This window comes from Schistocerca serialis, chromosome 3 (assembly GCF_023864345.2).
Source record: "Schistocerca serialis cubense isolate TAMUIC-IGC-003099 chromosome 3, iqSchSeri2.2, whole genome shotgun sequence".
NCBI lineage: Eukaryota > Metazoa > Arthropoda > Insecta > Orthoptera > Acrididae > Schistocerca > Schistocerca serialis.
In genome coordinates, this window is record NC_064640.1 from 908946372 (window position 1) to 908965132 (window position 18761).

Here is an 18761-nt window from a genome sequence, read left to right on the forward strand (position 1 = left end):
CCTTTCGAGGTCCTGAAACATGTGTTTCGTGAACATTTGTCCAGACTGTATATATAGCACTGAATAATACGTCTTATTAACGGTAAACTGCTGTGTCAGTAGTCAATATTCACTACATAGTGTTCATGTAGGCGTAATATACCCTGACAATGGTAGGGTGCAAGACGGGGTGGGGCAAGATGGGGAGCTTCCCGTCTTGTCCATATTATTTGTCCAACCATTACGTTCTTATCGTCTCATCTGTTTACCTCGCTGCGTGTTTTGAACACGTACATTATACGTTGAATACAATTGTAAATATAACGGTATCCGTTATTCCAACGTTTCCTAATTAATTACAAAGTATGCCTTAGGCTATATGGTGAATAAAAATACACAAAACGTGCAAAGTCAGCATTCTTGCCATGTTTTAACGACTGACTATTGGAAACATGGTATTTACTGTATAATATAGATTACCAGAAATGATCTGTCTCAATAGTACTTTCCACGTGTTTTATTTCAGATGGTTCGCAAGTATCGGCGACAAACGTCTAGGCAAGATTGGTCATTGGAGTCAATGGAAGGTGCTGTAAATGTCGTTATGGAAGGTCATATGTGTTCTTTCAGGGCTGCTCGACAGTTCAACGTGCCACAGAAATGTGTGTTTCAGCGTCGGGCTGCCCATGACACTTGTGCAGGGACTGTCCACACTTGTGTACTATGTGAAAGTAAGAGGCCTAAATAAAACGTAATACCTGATTCTACAATTCGCAGAACCATGTTTCGAAACCTTGTCGTCACATGATTTCGTTATTCCAGTCCTTATGTAAGCTTTAGAGATGAATTCATGCTAGTTCCCCATTTTACCCCGCATATGGTACAAGACGGGGAATTGGTAGTTTATATTTCAAATCGAGATATTTCTAACTAAATGTAACAAGTTTGCAGGATTCTTTGCATTCTATTGTAATTCAATGGTTAAATAAACAAATGATAATCAAACCTACTTGAATTGGTTTATTTTTGTCCCTTTTGTAAGGGTTTAAAGTTAGCTTGCCCATCTTGCCCCGCCTTCCCCTACGTACTGTTGCAAACGGACGTTGCTTCACGATACAGAGGCAAATCTGAATACAGCGAACATACACGTCAGTGACCGAATAGACGGTTGATAATTTTCTTAAAAAAAAAGTACTGGGCACGAGCAAAATTTAAACACGGATCTCGCGCTTCACAGTCCCACTCCGTAACCACAGAACCACGAAGCCATAACTACTGAAGTTCGGTTGATGTTCTATATCAAGAGCTAAAACGTGTGACTGTTTTTATTTTGCTTCGTGTTTCGTAGTTCAGTACACGTTTTTCTTGATTTGATGCTTAATCTTTGTTCAGTTTTTAAATGGCTATCCACTGGGCCATATTAACACTTAATCGGCAGGGGGTGCGATTGGGAGTTTCCCTTCTAAGAAAATACTGAGAGAGGTAGCAGTGGTTAGAACACCAGAGTTGCATTCGAGACAACGACGGTTCTAAACCGCGGCAGGCCATCCAGATTTAGGTTTCCGTGATATCCCTAGATCGTACCAGGCAAATTCCGGGACGGTTCCTTTGAAAGGGCACGGCCGATTTCCTTCCCCATCTTTGACACAACCCGAGCTTGTGCTCCGTCTCTAGTGACCTGAATGTCGACGGGACGTGAAACCCAATCTTCTTTCCTTTTTCGAATTTCCGAAAGAAAGCACTAGATTTTTACGCATGTCCGTGGTACTTTGTTAACACAGTTAGCCACAGAGAACTGTAAAGTAGCGTACAACTAACCACATGATATTAAATTAATATTTGACAAAATATTATTCCTTAGTAAACAGTCCTCACGGTGTCTATAAGATAGAAGTATGTAAGATTTGTTCTGTACCTGAGTAACAGCTTTTCTCCCGTGGGAGAAGTGAGTAAATATTTTACCCAGAGTAATGCTACTGTCTTCTGAAACACCACGTGGTTAACCGGAGGGAGCTGCAGACGCCCTCACCCCCCCCCCCCCCCCGCCCCCCCCCCCCCCACACACACACACGTTGTTGCTTTCTTTTACCACAAGGCAGTGTTTATGGCCTTTCGCACACCGCAATAAAACCAACCCTTCTATTTGGATGCACGTGCTATCTTCCCCATAAAAAGAAATTGGCTCATCACAGGCATTCACAGTAGTTCCGCCACACGCCGTGAAGAGGTGGATGGTAACGAATGTTTACAGTTTCTCTACCCTGAACTGTTTAGGCCTGCATGGAGACGTGTTATATTCCAAAAATTAATGTCTGTATGCTTCAACGTTGCCTGTACACCTTGGTAATGATATTCAAACTCTCTCTTCTCATCAAAATTCATATTTTATGTGTTTTTTGTTTGTCTCTGTGCGTGTGACAGAAAGATATAGAGAGAGAAAGACAGAGAGAGAGAGAGAGAGAGAGAGAGAGAGAGAGAGAGGGAGGGAGAAGAAACAGAAGAAAGAGCAAAATTTTGCTGTACGCAATTGTAAATTAGGGCACGTCTTTCGTTTCCATTACGGTGCACCTCCTTTGACGCTAACTTATTCCGTCTTCTGACTGTTACATTGAAATGAACATTGTTTCACCTCACTCCGACGGTAATGCAGTGCGAATAAATTTTCCTGCCTTCTGTAACACGTCGAACAACATCGCTTTCGCAAAAATTCACGACGTCTTATTCTTTCTTTCGTATTCCTTTTCTTGCTTATTTCCTTCTAAGGGGTTGCACCTGATGAGCAATTACGTATCACAGTTTTGTCCTGTATGTCTCTACCCTTGTTTCTTTCTTTTCAGCACAACTTTACGCAATATTGGAAGGGAAGTCGAACTCGCATGTTTTACATTACTTTAGACTGATTGTCCTTTCGAACGACCCATACTTAGGAGATCTGCGTACATGTAAAATAAATTAGAACAAAACGTAGTATACAATACATATTTTACACAAGAATATATATGCATGCAATCAATCATCATACCGAAGGTTCTTAAGAGGTTTCAAAAACTGATCTCTTAGGATTTAATCCTGATCCAATATGGAACATCATGATGAATATCTGGATTAGTGATCGCAAGGTCGTTGAAGTAATACAGAATATTTTAAGAATCAAATCGAGCAAAAATAATATATCTATTTATAAAAGCACATAAAACTTCACTTGACGTCTTCCTAAGAGATAGTCTCAACTACTTAGGAGCTGATTAAGTAAGCGTAGACCAGATATGGTTGAAATTTGAAGCAGTATTATAGAGGCAAATTGACAGATATATACCAAATAAATTAACATGAGATGGTACTGATGTTCCACGCAGCACAAAACAGGTCAGACCGTCGTTACAGAAGAGGCGAAAAAAGCAGGCAAGTTTAAAGGAAAGCAAAATCACTAGGGTTGTGGAAGTTTTACAGAAGCTCGAGATTTAGTGCAAACGTCAGTCTGAGATGCTTTTAATAGTTTCCACAAAGAAACTCTGCCTCAAAATCTGGAAATAATTCCAAAGACATTCTGATCGTATGCAAAGTATACCAGCGGCAAGAAGAAATCAAGATCTTCACACGATAGCAACGGTAATGATGCTGATGACAGTGCCAGTAAAGCAGAGTTACTTTAACGGTTTCCTGAAACTCCTTCACCAAGGTAGATGAAGCAAATACTCCAAAATTAAAATCAAGAACAATTGCCAAAATAAGTAACTTAGACAAAGATACCTTCTGTGTAGAGAAGCAGCTTAAATCCATTAATAACGGCAAGGCCTCTAGTCCAGATCGTATACTGCTTAGGTTCCTTTCAGAGTATGCTGATACTCCATTACTTAGCAATGATATACAACCGGTCGCTTGTCGAAAGATCCGTACCTAAAGTCGGTAAAGTCGTCTAGGTCACACCAATACTCATGAACGGAAAAGGTGTAATGCGGTGCATGACAGAGCCAGATCACTAACGTCGATTTGCATTAGGAGTTTGGAACATATACTGTGCTCGATCATAATGAATCACCTCGAAGAAAATGATTTATTGACAAATTTATTCTGAAGAAGTAATGCGTGCTATCGACAGGGGATGTCAGATTGATTCCATATTTTTAGATTACCAGAAGGCGTTTGACACCGTTCCTCATAAGCGACTTCTAATCAGATTGCTTGCCTACGGAGTATTGTCTCATTTGTATGACTGGATTCGTGATATCCTATCAGAAACGTCACAGTTCGTAGTAACTGACGGTAATACATCAAGTACAATAGAAACGATATCTAGCGTTCGCCAAGGAAGTGCTATAGGCCCTCTGATGTTCCTGATACGTACAAACGATTTAGGAGATAATCTGAGAAGCCCTGTTAGACTGCTTGCAGACGATGCTGTCATTAATCATGTTGTAAATTCGTCAGCAGATCAAAACCAATTGCAAAATGATGTAGACAAGGTATCTCAATGGTGCTAAAAGTGGCAACTGTCACTAAATAATGAAAAGTGTGAAGTTATCAAGATGTGTACTGAAATGATTCCACTGAATTTCAGTTACTCGATAAATCAAATCTAAAGACAGTGATTCAAGGAAATACTTACCGATTACAATTAAGAATAACTTTATTTGGAACGATCACATGGGTAACGCTGTGGAGAAAGCAAATTAAAGACTGAGATTTGTTGACAGAACACTTAGAAAATGTAACACGTCGGCTAAGGATACTGTCTACATTACGCTTATCCGTGCTCTTTCGGAGTATTGCTGCGCGGTGTGTGAAACGCATCAGGTAGGATGGCTGGAGGACATCGAAAAAGTTTAAAAGAGGGGCAGCTCATTTTCTGTTACCAGTCGCTGACTGAATAACTTAGGCAAAACAGTCCTAGCCACCCAGCTTACCGAAAATAATAGAAAACAGAGAAAGAACTTCTCACTATCTCATTCTGAAATAACAAAGAGAGTCATCTAACACCAGCTTCCTAAATAATTTTCGAGAGGTCCTCTCATGGTTTAAACGAACGCAATATTCTCATAGTTCAAGATAGCCATAGTACTTCAAAAGCTGTTTTATTGAAATAGTTCTTATCCATCATGTACGAATGATGTATAATTACTTATATATTTATTGTTATATTCACATTTAAATGATATTAAAAAGTTGACGTATTAAAACATTAAAACTTATACTGTAAAATAAGGCTAGAGATTCAATGATCAAGATTAACTTCATTACTGTAGTAGAAAACGCTTACCGTATTGTGCTAATTAACTGTACACAGTGTTCGGTGTCGTTTATATATAACCTTCCTACGTGTAGTTGTAAACATTCAGCATCTTGGAAATTATTGTAAATAATTTTGGTTCTCTTTCCGATGTTTATATTATCTTCACTGCACTAGCGAAGACATATTTCACTACAATCACATCCACTCAAAGCATCACTAATCTAACATCTTTACCACTGTAACATCTTTGAAAATTTGTTTATGTTATTTCTGTAAAGTTATGCAGGCTTTGTAAATGTTTATCGTGTATGCTACCATTAAACAGAGAATGATATGGAGTAAAGTGGTCGGCAGTGAACTGAACTGCACTCACATAGTGCACGTTCACAAATTTGAAGATTTTAAAGTTAATTCCACAAGTAAAGGGCGATTTAATCACACAGAATCATTTAGCACAGAGTTTTAATCACACTTCACTTTTTAATAGTTTTAAAAGCTCTTTTGGAAAGGTTTTCATACAGGTCAAATGATCTGAATTTCTAGTAAATTTTAGCACACGGTGAACAAAACTTCGTCTATCCTGGTGACTGCTAATGACGAATACAAAACGAAGCCCCAGCAAGGAAACAACGAAACCTGTAACAACGGTCTGAAGATGTATTTGTCAGAAATCTGAAACCGACCGAGGCTTGACACAAATAAACATTCTTGAACAATATTCTTTGCTGGTTGCTGTTTCAGTTATAAACCTTGCAGTGGTACAAACACGGTTCTCAAAATGTTGGTTTTCGACGAAGTAGCGTGAATCAATAAACTGGGTGGAACAATGAAAACATCGGTCTACTATACAATATGTATTCAGGGTTTTGCCCCTCTTATTATGAGGGAGATAAATTTCCATGTGTCTAAAAAATTAGTATTAGTCGTCATGATGGATTTCTCAAGACAAAACGAGAGGATCAAGACAGATCCTCTGGACATCCGTATTGAATTTGAATCGTCAGACAATGTCCCTCCAAACACTGCAGTGTATGCATTGTTGTTAGTGTTATTAATTATTCATGCCTCACAGGAATTATACAGCGTTTAGTATAAGTGTGGCGGCGCTGCTTCACACAAGAAGGATCACACGACTGCACCTGAAAGAGCGATCGTCATCGTGCACATGCAAGGATTTTACGACGAGTGTTGACAATGTGTGTTTAGATATATAGCATTCCTTGCATTCGACAACACTGGACGGCTGTTGACGAAGTTCTCAACTATCGTCGCTTCACCTAAGCCTTTTAGAACAGTAAAAAGTGCCAATAACCGATGGACAGCTCTCTAGTTAATCCGCAGTTACCATGGAAAACAGTGGGAAGATGACCGACTGCGATATGGAGGCGTGTAGAAATAGCGACATCGTGAATCCACGATCTTAATGACAGCTCTGTTTATGTCAAAGGCAGTGAAAAAGTGTTGTTGCTTCGTAAAATTTTCAAAATGTGCGAGTAAGGAACCTCGAAGATTATAACTGCCCAGCTATTCGGAGACACAGGAAAAAGTGTGCTGGACACACTAGTGATTTTAGATGTGCTTCAGAAAATGTGTACAGATTAGGATTATCTATAAACGATGTTACTGTATTTTCTTTTATACTGTGTTTTTTTTATTTATTCACGTCCTACTCCTCCTCTTTACAAGATTCAGGTAAGCATTCACCATACGCTGCCTGTGCGATTCGCTCAGCACTGGGGTTATGTTTCTGAAAGAGCCACCTGTGTACACCTGCCTGCACCCAAGGAGCCACACAGATATTTCCGTACATGGTACTGTAATGTATTGTATTGAACTGGGGACCTAGAGACGACAGAGACGCTTCGTCCCGCCGTAGCCCTCAGTGGTTCACAACCACAGGGTACAACACTACACTCACCCCACCGCCGCCCCATACCGAACCCAAGGTTATTGTGCGGTTCAGCCCCCAGTGGACCCCCCAGGGAACGTCTCACACCAGGCGAGTCTAACCCCAAATTATTGCGTGGTGCAGTAATGGTGGTGTGTGTATACGTGGAGAGAGTGTTTGCGCAGCAATCACCGACATAGTGTAACTGAGGCGGAATAAGGGGAACCAGCCCGCGTTCACCGAGGGAGATGGAAAACCGCCTTCAAAACCATCCACATACTGGACGGCACACCGGACCTCGACATTAATCTGCCGGGCGGATTCGTACCGTGGATCGGCACGCCTTCCCGCCCGGAAAGCAGTGCGTCAGACTGCACTGCTAACCGGGCGGGCTCCGTAAATGGTAAGTCGCCAATCGTTTAATATGTGAACTGAGGCATATACCTCTTCTGCAAAATGAACGCTCTTCAACATCACTGAGACATCTGTGCCAAAATCCTTTTTTATATACGGACGTATTAATTCTCAGCGCATCACTATCAGTGCTCAGTGCCGAGCTATTAGTGCTGAGCTACAAGCACAGACCAGCAGAAAACTTGTCTGCACAGGCGACCATCGCTATCGCCGCAGGGTTGTGGTGGGGCAGCTTTGCGGCAGGTGGTGGCAGACGACACATGAGGGTGTGGGTAGCACCTCTGCTGTTAATGGGGACTCCTGCAAATTGTTGGAAGAATATTTGTCACCGCACGCTCTGAAGTCCATGTATAACTCACTATTACACAGATCACACCTACACTGAAATATAAAAACACCAGCATGATAGCGCTTCCACAAAGTGGAGGAAGAAAATGCTAAATTCCACTGCCGTTCACTGCATGATAGTGGGCAGGCTCTGACTCGCTCATGCCTGTGCCTGCAGGACCCAATCTGTCTGCGCTGTAATGAGTGTACTCCTTTCCTATTGGCTGAAATATGCAAATGGAATGTGGTTATCGTCTATAAAAGGATTGTTTTGGTGGAGAAGTTATCCTGGCCTGATACCTAACAGGAGTCAGGCCACTCTTTGGTGCTTCTCAGTAGTAACCATCCCAGTATTTATTTCATCGCCTACTGAACAGATGGCCTGGTACAATACTCTAGCGCTTCTCAGTAGCAACTCTCCCCTCATTCCCACTGAGTAAAGTGCTCTAGTTCTCATCAATAGCAACTGATACCTCCTTTTTTTTGTTTTTTTCCTAGTCCTTTTCAGGGTTCTGTATGCTATGAGGCTGCTGAAACTGCCAATAATAGGCCTAGATCAGCCTGTGTTATTCTACAGGTATGAAATGAAAATGTCGTGTGGCTATGGCCTCCCGTCGGGTAGACCTGTCGCCTGGTGCAAGTCTTTTGAGTTGACGTCACTTCGGTGACTTGCGTGTCCATGGGGATGAAATGATGATGATAAAGACTACGCAACACTCAGTCCCTGAGTGGAGGAAATCTCCGACCCAGCCGGGAATCGAACCCGGACTCTTCGGCATGATATTCTGTTGCACTGACCACTCAGCTAAAGGGGCGGACTACGTGGTGATGGTATCTGTTAGTGTTGATTTTTGTTTACATACTTCTTTTTTTGCTGCAATCTGATGACTAATTTCTTCCTCACCTTCTTCTGTTGCAGATGGGAGCATATCATCAACCCTGATGAGTAACAGTGCTCTTGGGGATCTGGTAAGATTTCTTGGCATTCCAAAGGATCGCAGCTGGACGGATCCCGAATCCTGTGACTCCCTCCCTCCTTAGTGTGTGTGTGTGTGTGTGTGTGTGTGTGTGTGTGTGTGTGTGTGTGTGTGTGTGTGTGTTAGAGAGAGAGAGAGAGAGAGAGAGAGAGAGAGAGAGAGAGAATGAATAATGCAGTTTTATGCATTTTGTTTCTGTCTGTTGTAGAATTCGTCAATGTGGTCATGGCCATCAGGACAGATGTGGTGCCACAGGCAACTTCTATAACTATTCATTCAGCACCGGCGCAGTCACCTACTGTAAGTGATGATGACGATTATGTGCGGATAATTAAGCAGGAGATCCGTATACGAGTATTTGTGCACTCCTTTCTCCAGTGTGAGCTCAGGGGGGATGAAGTAAGTCATCAAGGAGCGAATACGTGAGTAGTAGTTCTTTGTTCTCTTCCACAATAATAATACGACACACAATTGCTTGCATTACTAAACTGATGGGTTTCTCTTTGTTTGTAGGTGCACTTGTTGATGTTGCACGAGAGCATGAATAAATGATGCAGCCTATGAGTGTAAACCCATCCCCATTTTCCAGCATTAGTTTGTGTGGGATGATACCAATCATCGATGAGAGAAAATATGAGTAGTGGTTCCTTCTGTTCTTCTACAATAATAATAACAATATGTAACACAACTGTAAGCATTCATTAGTAACAAGATGTGGTGTTGTTTGTTTCTACGTGCACTCGATGACAGGAGTTGGACAAAAGATTGCTGGAGACAAGGCAGAAATGTCCCGTGGACCGATTTTGATACAGAAAAATGGATGACAGGAGCCAAGGGTGTGTCTCCGATCCACAGGTCGAGTTGGACAAAAGATTGAAGGAGACAAAAAGCAGAAATGTCCCGTGAGTCGATTTCGATAGGGAAATTTTCGAACATTAGTAGAACAACTATAGATGCCTACATAATTTTGATTTCATTACACATGATTTTTTTTCTTTCTGTGCAGGTGAAACGGAGGAGATGCTTGGAAGCAGGCTTCCACCTGCAACAGCAACAGCAGTGGCAACAACAACAACAACAACAACAACAACAACTGACCAGTCACCAACGATGATAATGCACTTGCAGCTGCACACGCCACAGTCTGGCATGTCATTGGTGATGTACTCGCAGACAGAAGCGCCTCAGCAAGGTGCATCTACAAATATGATTTATGTGCAGCATGACGTGTTGCAGCCTCATGCATCACCAATGATGTACACATGGCTGGATACGCCAGAGGCCAGTGCATCACCAGTGATGCGCTTGAAGCCAGACGTGCTATAGCTCAGTCTATCATCTATGATGCAGCCCAGACTGTCAACACCACAAGCCAGTCTGTCATCATAGTAGAGCACAACACCTCTGTCCTGTTTGCTGTGGCGTGGGCCATGGTCCCCATGCCCTGGTCTATCTCACGAACATCACTGACGTCAAGCATCACCATAACGACACATTGAGCCCAACAGAAGCTGCATCCCCACCTGCTGCCGCAATGAACTAGTCTGTGGATGATGGTGCATTGGTGACAGTATCTCACTTGCCAACGTTGATAACTTGAACTAAGGTTACCGAGACGCTGCCATTTTCATTGATACTTATTAGGATTTTCTGGAAAGAGAGCTCCCCAGATACGTCCATGATCCGTGGTACCCCCCCCCCCCTCCCCTCCCATTAACTGGAAGCAGTTCTGGAATGCAAACTCATGCACTCTGCCCCAAAGAGGGCAGCGACAGTGATGATGCTGTTCAAGAAAAGAGCATCGTCCAAATTTGAGGGAGACCTGGTGTACTGTGATGGGGTGAGTCAACCGCAAAGTGGCTTGGAGCTTTTACAGAGGGTGTCATACTGAGCCATTTTTCTGACGTACAGGAAAGAACAAAGGGCTATCGCAATGTGTGTCTTTGAAGAAGATATTTACTAGTTAATAAATTATTCAGTTTCTCGGAAAATCCATGGAAAACGTTATTAAATATCGAGAAATTCATTTAGTTTACCGGTAGAATGGGTGTTATGGTGCAAAAGATTAAATTGGCAGGCCATATTGCAAGTGGACCACCATTTTCAATGAAGGACTAGTCACTGTGGAGATGGCTAAAATTTCAGTGCAGTTCACGTTCCCTGTCTGTATCAGCATGCGTGTTCTGGACCTCTCCAAACTCCACATGTAGCGAAGCCAAACTTCGCTAATCCCAAGACTCTTTACATGGATACAGACAGCTCCATCTACTAGATGAAAGGCTGCGATCCATACGAAGTTATTAGATACAATCACAAGTTTTCGACAGGTCTGCATATGCAGCCGATAATTCTTTTGGAACATAGCCACCAAATAAGAAGTTCATCAGCCCGGTGAAGGAGGAGGCGAATGGTTCACAGATTTTGGGATTGGCACCCTCCAAAACTCACACTATTCCCTACAATGATTAAGTGGGTGTTTGTGTATTTATTTATTTGTAAACAATGGGTTTCTGTACGGGTGTGTCTGGAATAGATGGATGAACTTTTTGTCATAGTTATGCGTGTGAGTATACATGAGTTATTGCACACTCTAAGGCAAAAAATGGTGCACCACAAAGCAATTATCCGACGGGACAGAAATCGGTATATGTCATATACACATACGTCCCAACAACCAGGACTGATGGTCTGGTATGCCATTTTCGCTAGGACGAGGTCCGGACTGTACGGAAGATGATCAAACGCGTCCCAGTGAAATTCCCGTAATAGTTGTTTGGTCACGTTTGCCGTGTGAGGTCGGGCATTATCGTGGAAAGAAACAACACCTTTTGACAGTAATCCTCGACGCTTGTTCCGTACTGCGCTGCGCAGTTTCTTAATAGTCTCGCAGTAACCCTGTGCATTGATTGTTTGGCCTCGTGGTAGGAAATCAATCAGAAAAATGCCATTTCTGTCCCAAAAACGGTGCACATAACTTTTCAAGGTGTCAAGATTTGCTTTGGCTTAACCTTCATTGGGGATGAAGTGTGCCTCCATTCCACCGATTGCCGTTTTGTTTCAGGGGTGTCGTACGATACCAAAGTTTCATCCCCCGTGATTATCCGATAAAGAAAACCATCGCCTTCTTCATTGTAGCGTGTAAAATCTGAAGTGCACTGCCCATCCGCTGATTTTTGTGTTGTTCAGTAAGAATTTTGGGTACCCAACGTGAGCAAAGTTTCCGAAATTTCAGTTTTTCGGTAACAATTTCATGAATTAGTGATTGTGAGATATGCGGAACTTCCATAGCAAGGGCACTAAGTGTAAACTTACGGTTGTGCTTAATCATCTCTTCAACTGTGTGAACCAGTTGATCAGTAACCACAACGGGCGTCCACTTCGTTCATCATCGTGCACTTGATCACGTCCTTCGTTGAATAGTTTGATCCATCTTCTAACCATTGAATCACCCACAGCATTTCGTCCGTAAGCCCCGCAGATTTGCAATGAATTTCCTTTGGTTGAACTTTCTTTGCGCCTAGAAAACGAATCACAGATCTGATTTCATACGCGGCGGCATTTTCAATTACGGCTGACATTATAAAGCAGCACTACAAAGCACACGTCGGCAGCAGTGATGTGAAAATGGCGTACATGTCTTCTCCTTGAGTCAGAGTAACTGCGGCGCATGCTCGGAATTGCGATCGTGTCGGTGCCGCGTATAAAATAGAAACGGAACTTACTTTGTGGACGACCCTCGTATTTGCAGTCCCGGTATGCCCTGAAACCTCCCCACGCCACAGTGCCGTAGCACGTCGCTAGAAAAGCCACTGAGAAGATAGACAACCGCGCGGAAATTTGTTTCCCGTGTTTGCGGAGGAACAACTGCTCTGGCTGTTAAGGATCAGCTTTCTACATCCTGCGCGACAGGATGTCGTCATCCGCTGGGATGCGCAGCCGCTCACTCCCATTCAAAAGACTCGCCGAACCACGGCAGCAGCAGAAATGTTGCACCTGTGTCAGGTCAATCCAGATGACTTATCTATCCGAAACACCGAAATTTCTTGATCAGATTACAACAGGCTGTCATGACAAAGCGTTGCGAAAAGCTGTCTAAAGGGGTGTCATTGATAAGGCAAAGCGTCCCGGTTCATTCTAAACAGCATGTATGCCTCTTTGCGTTATCAAGTAGTGCCTCAGCTCCTGTATTTTCCTGATAGCACCACGTGAACTACTACTTCTTCTTTCATACTACGAAGAAACTATTGGATGTTAGGTATTTCAAGGATGACGGAGAGGTGAATTTCGAGGCGTAACGTTTCCTGAACCGTCAAAACTACAGACTTCTACAACCAAGGTCTCCGCCAACTCATTGACAATGTGGAAAAATATGTCACATTCAAGGGTGAATATGCACAGAAAGATACCATCACCAAGTTTCACGATTACAGCTTGATTCGCTTCAGACGAAAATTAAAACTTTTTTGTCGCTCCATATCGCATTTCACGAACTTCTCACTCGAAGATTCCACACAGCAAAAAAACATTGTAACTATTTTTTACGACGTGTCAGTTATTTCCTACTACACTAGTCTCTTAATTTGAATTCCCTTGTCAATATCACAAACAGTGCTCTCGACCTTGTTTCATACTGCAGATAGAATGGAACGAGCAGCGCGAGCCGGGAAGCGCACAATCTCGTAACCGGCGTAGGTAGCTGTGACGAGGGGGCCCACAGATACTGTCTCCCGCTGCGAGCCAAAAACACCCTCCCTTCCCGCCCCTCTCTAATTCACCGCTCTCCCCGACCCCGCTCCCCGGATGACCCACCGTTCGATAGCGGTTCTCAGTACAGATGCTCCCGCGAAACTCACAGCACAATAGCTCCACACCGAAATGGGCCTCGCGCCTCGTGTTCGATACGCCTTCTGATGCCATCAGACCGACTGGGACGTTTCAGGCACTAACTATTTATAACTATATGCTAGCACCGCAGTTTCCAAATAGCCATTGTGATGTCTTATCCAGCAGGTAACTAAAATAGAGTGTAATATTTTCTTACTTGTATCTATAGACCTGTTTCGTCCAGTTCAGGTGATTAAATACCCATTAGTGGGTATGTAGTAAACACCGGGTGATCAAAAAGTCAGTATAAATTTGAAAACTTAAGGGGATCCGGAAAGGCTCAAAATCATGAAAAGTTCAATTTTTACTTGTTTGCGTTTTCTGAATCTGCAGACTGTTACCTTTTAATAGATATATAATTTATTCAATTCCGAAGACTACAACTATTTTTAAATTTTTTTTGAAATGTGTTCTACATGGGCGTGACCCACTGTGGCGCTGTTAAACTGCTGTCAAATGGTGTTGTTATTAACGTCCGTGTTCATCAGGTACATTTTAGTGATGTGAGATAAAGTATGTGTTGTGGCTAACCTGTGATGGTTCAATATATATCGCTGGTGTGATTGTCGATTGTTTCATGTTTATTTACTCTGTCGTTATCTCGAAAATATTCGTAATGAATTCTGTTTCTTGAGTCTCTGTTTTGTTGAAGTATAATAATGAGTAAAAGTAAAGTTATTAGAAATCCTCTGAAGGCTTTTAAGAAAAGGAGAAATGTTGGAAAGCCAAAGGTATGTGTTATTACTGTAAACAATAAAGACGATAACCAAGTGAGTGAACCTAACCTCTCAAGTACACCTGCCCATAGCAGTCAAAGTGGGAAAGAAAATACTTCACAGAAGAAGCTTGGTTCAATGAGTGAAAACTATGAATGTTTTATGGGCGAATCGGATGTGAATGAAATATTTGATATGTCGGTTCTCAAAGGAATTTTTTCAAACTGTGTAAGATGTATTCATTGTAGTGAAGTTGGTTTGGAACTCTCCATAATAAAGCACGTAGGACTTGCTAGTGAAATACAACTGAAATGTGATAAGTGTTCATACATGACCACCTTTTGGAACAGTGTTGCAGTAACTGCAACTGAAGAAAATGGTAGCAAAATCTACGAACACAACATTAGATTTGTTTATTCCTTGCGTTCAGTTGGTAAGGGTGCTACTGCAGGTGCAATTTTCTGTGGCATCATGAATCTTCCAAATCCCCCAACCAAGTTTACGACCTATAATAAATTAATAGGGTCTAAAGTAGAAGATGTCTGTATAGAATCTATGAAGAACGCTGTGGAAGAGGCAGTAATGGAAAATAATGGTAACAGAGATTTGACTGCAGCGTTCGATGGTACCTGGCATAAACGGGGACACACATCTCTTGATGGTGTAGTATCTGCCACCAGTATGTATACAGGGAAAGTTTTAGATGTAGCAGTAATATCAAAGTATTGTAGATGTCCACAAAAATATAAAGGTACACATGAAAATAATTGCAAAGCTAACTATAGTGGCAGTAGTGGAGGAATGGAAGTGGCTGGTGTTGCCAGTATATTCCAGCGTTCTGAGGCGTGTGATAAAGTGCGATATGTTAATTACCTTGGTGACGGTGATTCTAAAAGTTTCAAACATGTTCAAGGACTGAAGCCCTATGGTGATGATGTTGTAGTGCAGAAATTTGAGTGTATTGGACACGTACAGAAGCGAATGGGAACAAGACTTCGGCGACTGAAAGCTTCGTACAAAAAACAAAAACTCAGTGATGGTAAAGGGTTGGATGGGAAGGGAAGGTTAACTGACAGTGTAATTGACAAAATACAGAACTATTATGGAATGGCTATTAGGCAAAATACACAAAGTGTCGACGAAATGAAGAAGGCTGTTTGGGCTCTTTTTTTTTCATACTTCTTCAACCGATGAAAATCCCCAACATAGCTTGTGTCCCAAAGAAGAAGACAGTTGGTGCAAATATAACAAAGGATTGCTAACTGGTGAAGTGTACACTCATAAGCATAGTCTGCCTCATGCAACTGAACTGTTGAAAAAGTGTATTCACGGAAAAACTCAAAACCCCAATGAAAGTGTAAATAGTGTTATATGGTCGAGAATCCCCAAGACTGTATTTGTTGGAATAGAAACACTTCACTTTGGTGTGAATGATGCTGTTGCGACTTTCAATGATGGAAACATTGTAAGGTGCAAGGTATTTAGAAATATGGGAATGAAGATAGGCTCTAACATGGTACGAGCGATGCTTGCTTTAGACAAGGAACGCCTTCGGGCTGCAGACAGGGCTGTAAAGAGTCTAGAAATACAAGCAAGAGTAAACAGGAGGAGGAACAAGAGGAAGCTGGAGGAGGAGTTTGCAGAGGATGAAGATAATCCATCCTATGGACCTGGAATGTACTAAAAAGTTAATCCAATCTTTGTCGCTCGATTCCGAAAACGTTTATTTTCTCATACTAATTACATGTTTTCTAAGGATCTTCAAAACATATTTGTTTCAGACTTTCAGTAAATGTTACACAGTATCTTCTGCATAATTTAACACAGCCTTTTTCCAAAAAACTGTATATTTTTGAATATATAAATAAAAAATTGCAAAAAAAATGTTGTGAATTTTCATTACAATTGAAAAAAAATCATCTTTAATAACTGAAGCAAAATTTTGTAAAATCCCTGTGTTAAGTTGTAGCCCATATTCCAATAAATAGTCTGTAAAAAGTTCAACTTCCTACCTCAAATACTTTGTGAGGAAAGATGTAATTTGTAAGCGTTATTTTAACATTGCAAGTATAGGGCGCTCCGGAGCCCCTTAATAAACCACGGAATAATGTAGATAGAGAGGTAAAAATTGACACACATGCTTGGAATGACTTGGGTTTTATTAGAACAAAGAAACAAAGTTCACAAAATGTCCGACAGACAGCAAAACGTCAGTGACTGCGCATGACAATCGCGTATAAATGGGGCTGTAATGAGAGAGAGAATCAGATGCGCCAGCATTCGCAGCATGTTGACGCTACCTGAAAAGGCGCTTTCAGTGAAGCTGTATTATCAGAATGGGGAATGTGCTAGTTCAGCGTTACGATCCTATCGCCACAGGAAGGGGATTCGAACGGGTAAAGGTCTGTTGACAAATGCAGCTGTGGCGAGAATGATTACGAAGTTGGAAGCCACGGGTTGTTTAGACGATATACCCCGTAGTGGCCGACCGAGCACAAGGCGTAATGCTGCCGAGACAGTTCAGGAAGAAATGGAGACTGTAGCGGGTTCGTCTATGCACGGGGAAGTCAGCGCTCGTGCACTCGCACGTCGCACCGGCATTCCATACACTACTCTTTTGTTGGCACTTAGGCGTACCCTCCGATGCCATCCGTACAAAATCCATCGGCATCATGAACTGTTCAAAAAAATGGTTCAAATGGCTCTGAGCACTATGGGACTCAACTGCTAAGGTCATTAGTCCCCTAGAACTTAGAACTAGTTAAACCTAACTAACCTAAGGACATCACAAACATCCATGCCCGAGGCACGATTCGAACCTGCGACCGTAGCGGTCTTGCGGTTCCAGACTGCAGCGCCTTTAACCGCACGGCCACTTCGGCCGGCCATGAACTGTTACCTGGCGATTTAGTGAAGCGGAGGGCATTTGCGGTGGCGGCGTTTCAAAAGATGGCGGAAGATGACGATTGGTTGAGTAACGTGTTGTGGACGGACGAAGCCCATTTCACGCTCCGAGGGTCTGTCAACGCCCACACCTGCAGAATTTTGGTTACCGAAAATCCTAGAAATGTCGTGGAAACTCCATTGCACGACGATAAAGTCATGGTATCGGTTGGATTTACCACATCTACCGTTATCGGGCCTTTTTTCTTCGAGGAAATGCGTGATACTGCTACCGTGACGGGTGATAGGTACGCCGATATGTTACAGAATCGCATCATCCCCAGCCTGGTTGATAAACACCTGCTGGAACGTATGATGTTTATGCAGGATGGCGCTCCACCCCATATTGCTAGACGCGTGAAAGATCTCTTGCGCGCGTCGTTTTGTGGTGATCGTGTGCTCAGCCGCCACATTCGTCATGCTTGGCCTCCCAGGTCCACAGACCTCAGTCCATGCGATTATTGTCTTTGGGTTTACCTGAAGTCGCAAGTGTACTGTGATCGACCGACATCTCTAGGGATGCTGAAAGACAACATCCGACGCCAATGCCGCACCATAACTCCGGACATGCTTTGCAGTGCTGTTCACAACATTATTCCTCGACTACAGCTATTGTTGAGGGATGATGATGGACATATTGAGCATTTCCTGTAAAGAACATCATCTTTCCTTTGTCTTACTTTGTTGTGCTAATTATTGCTATTCTGATCAGATGAAGCGCCATCTGTCGGGCATTTTTTGAACTTTTGTATTTTTTGGTTCTAATAAAACCCCATGTCATTCCAAGCACGTGTGTCAATTTGTACCTCTCTATCTACATTATTCCGTGATTTATTCAGTTTTCAATTTTATACTGACTTTTTGATGACCCGGTACATCAAATGAGTATAGAAGATGTCCCATATTCGCTACACGGTTGTGATGGGTTGCTTTCGGAACTAAAACGCTCTTATACAGGGTATTTCAAAGTCTTTGCTTCGAATATCTAGGGGTGATAGAGCATGTTATGGAGAACTACTCTTGTTGGACGCTTTTACTGACGCTTCCCAACGACTCTATGAGTTGTTTTCTGTTGGTTTTGCCTCTGAGAGGCGACAGGGTCTAAGCACTTTGCGGCGTGCATATGGCTTCTGGGCTGCCCATAATCAAGTCATCTGCTCCATATGAAAGTAGAAGTTCCTAATTCGCTTCTAAAATATCTTTATCCAATTAGTGACACGCATTTGTCACGTTCTCTTGCTGAAAATCACACTATCAGTTTACCGGTGTGCGTAGTATGCAGCGCCCCTGGTTCGTAGAGCCGGCTAGTTATCTTATCTTCCCAGGGCCGGGGAATACTGAAGGACGGCTATCGTCGTCATGAAGCATAAGCGAACATTTTGTCTGTAGCAAAAGTTATTCTC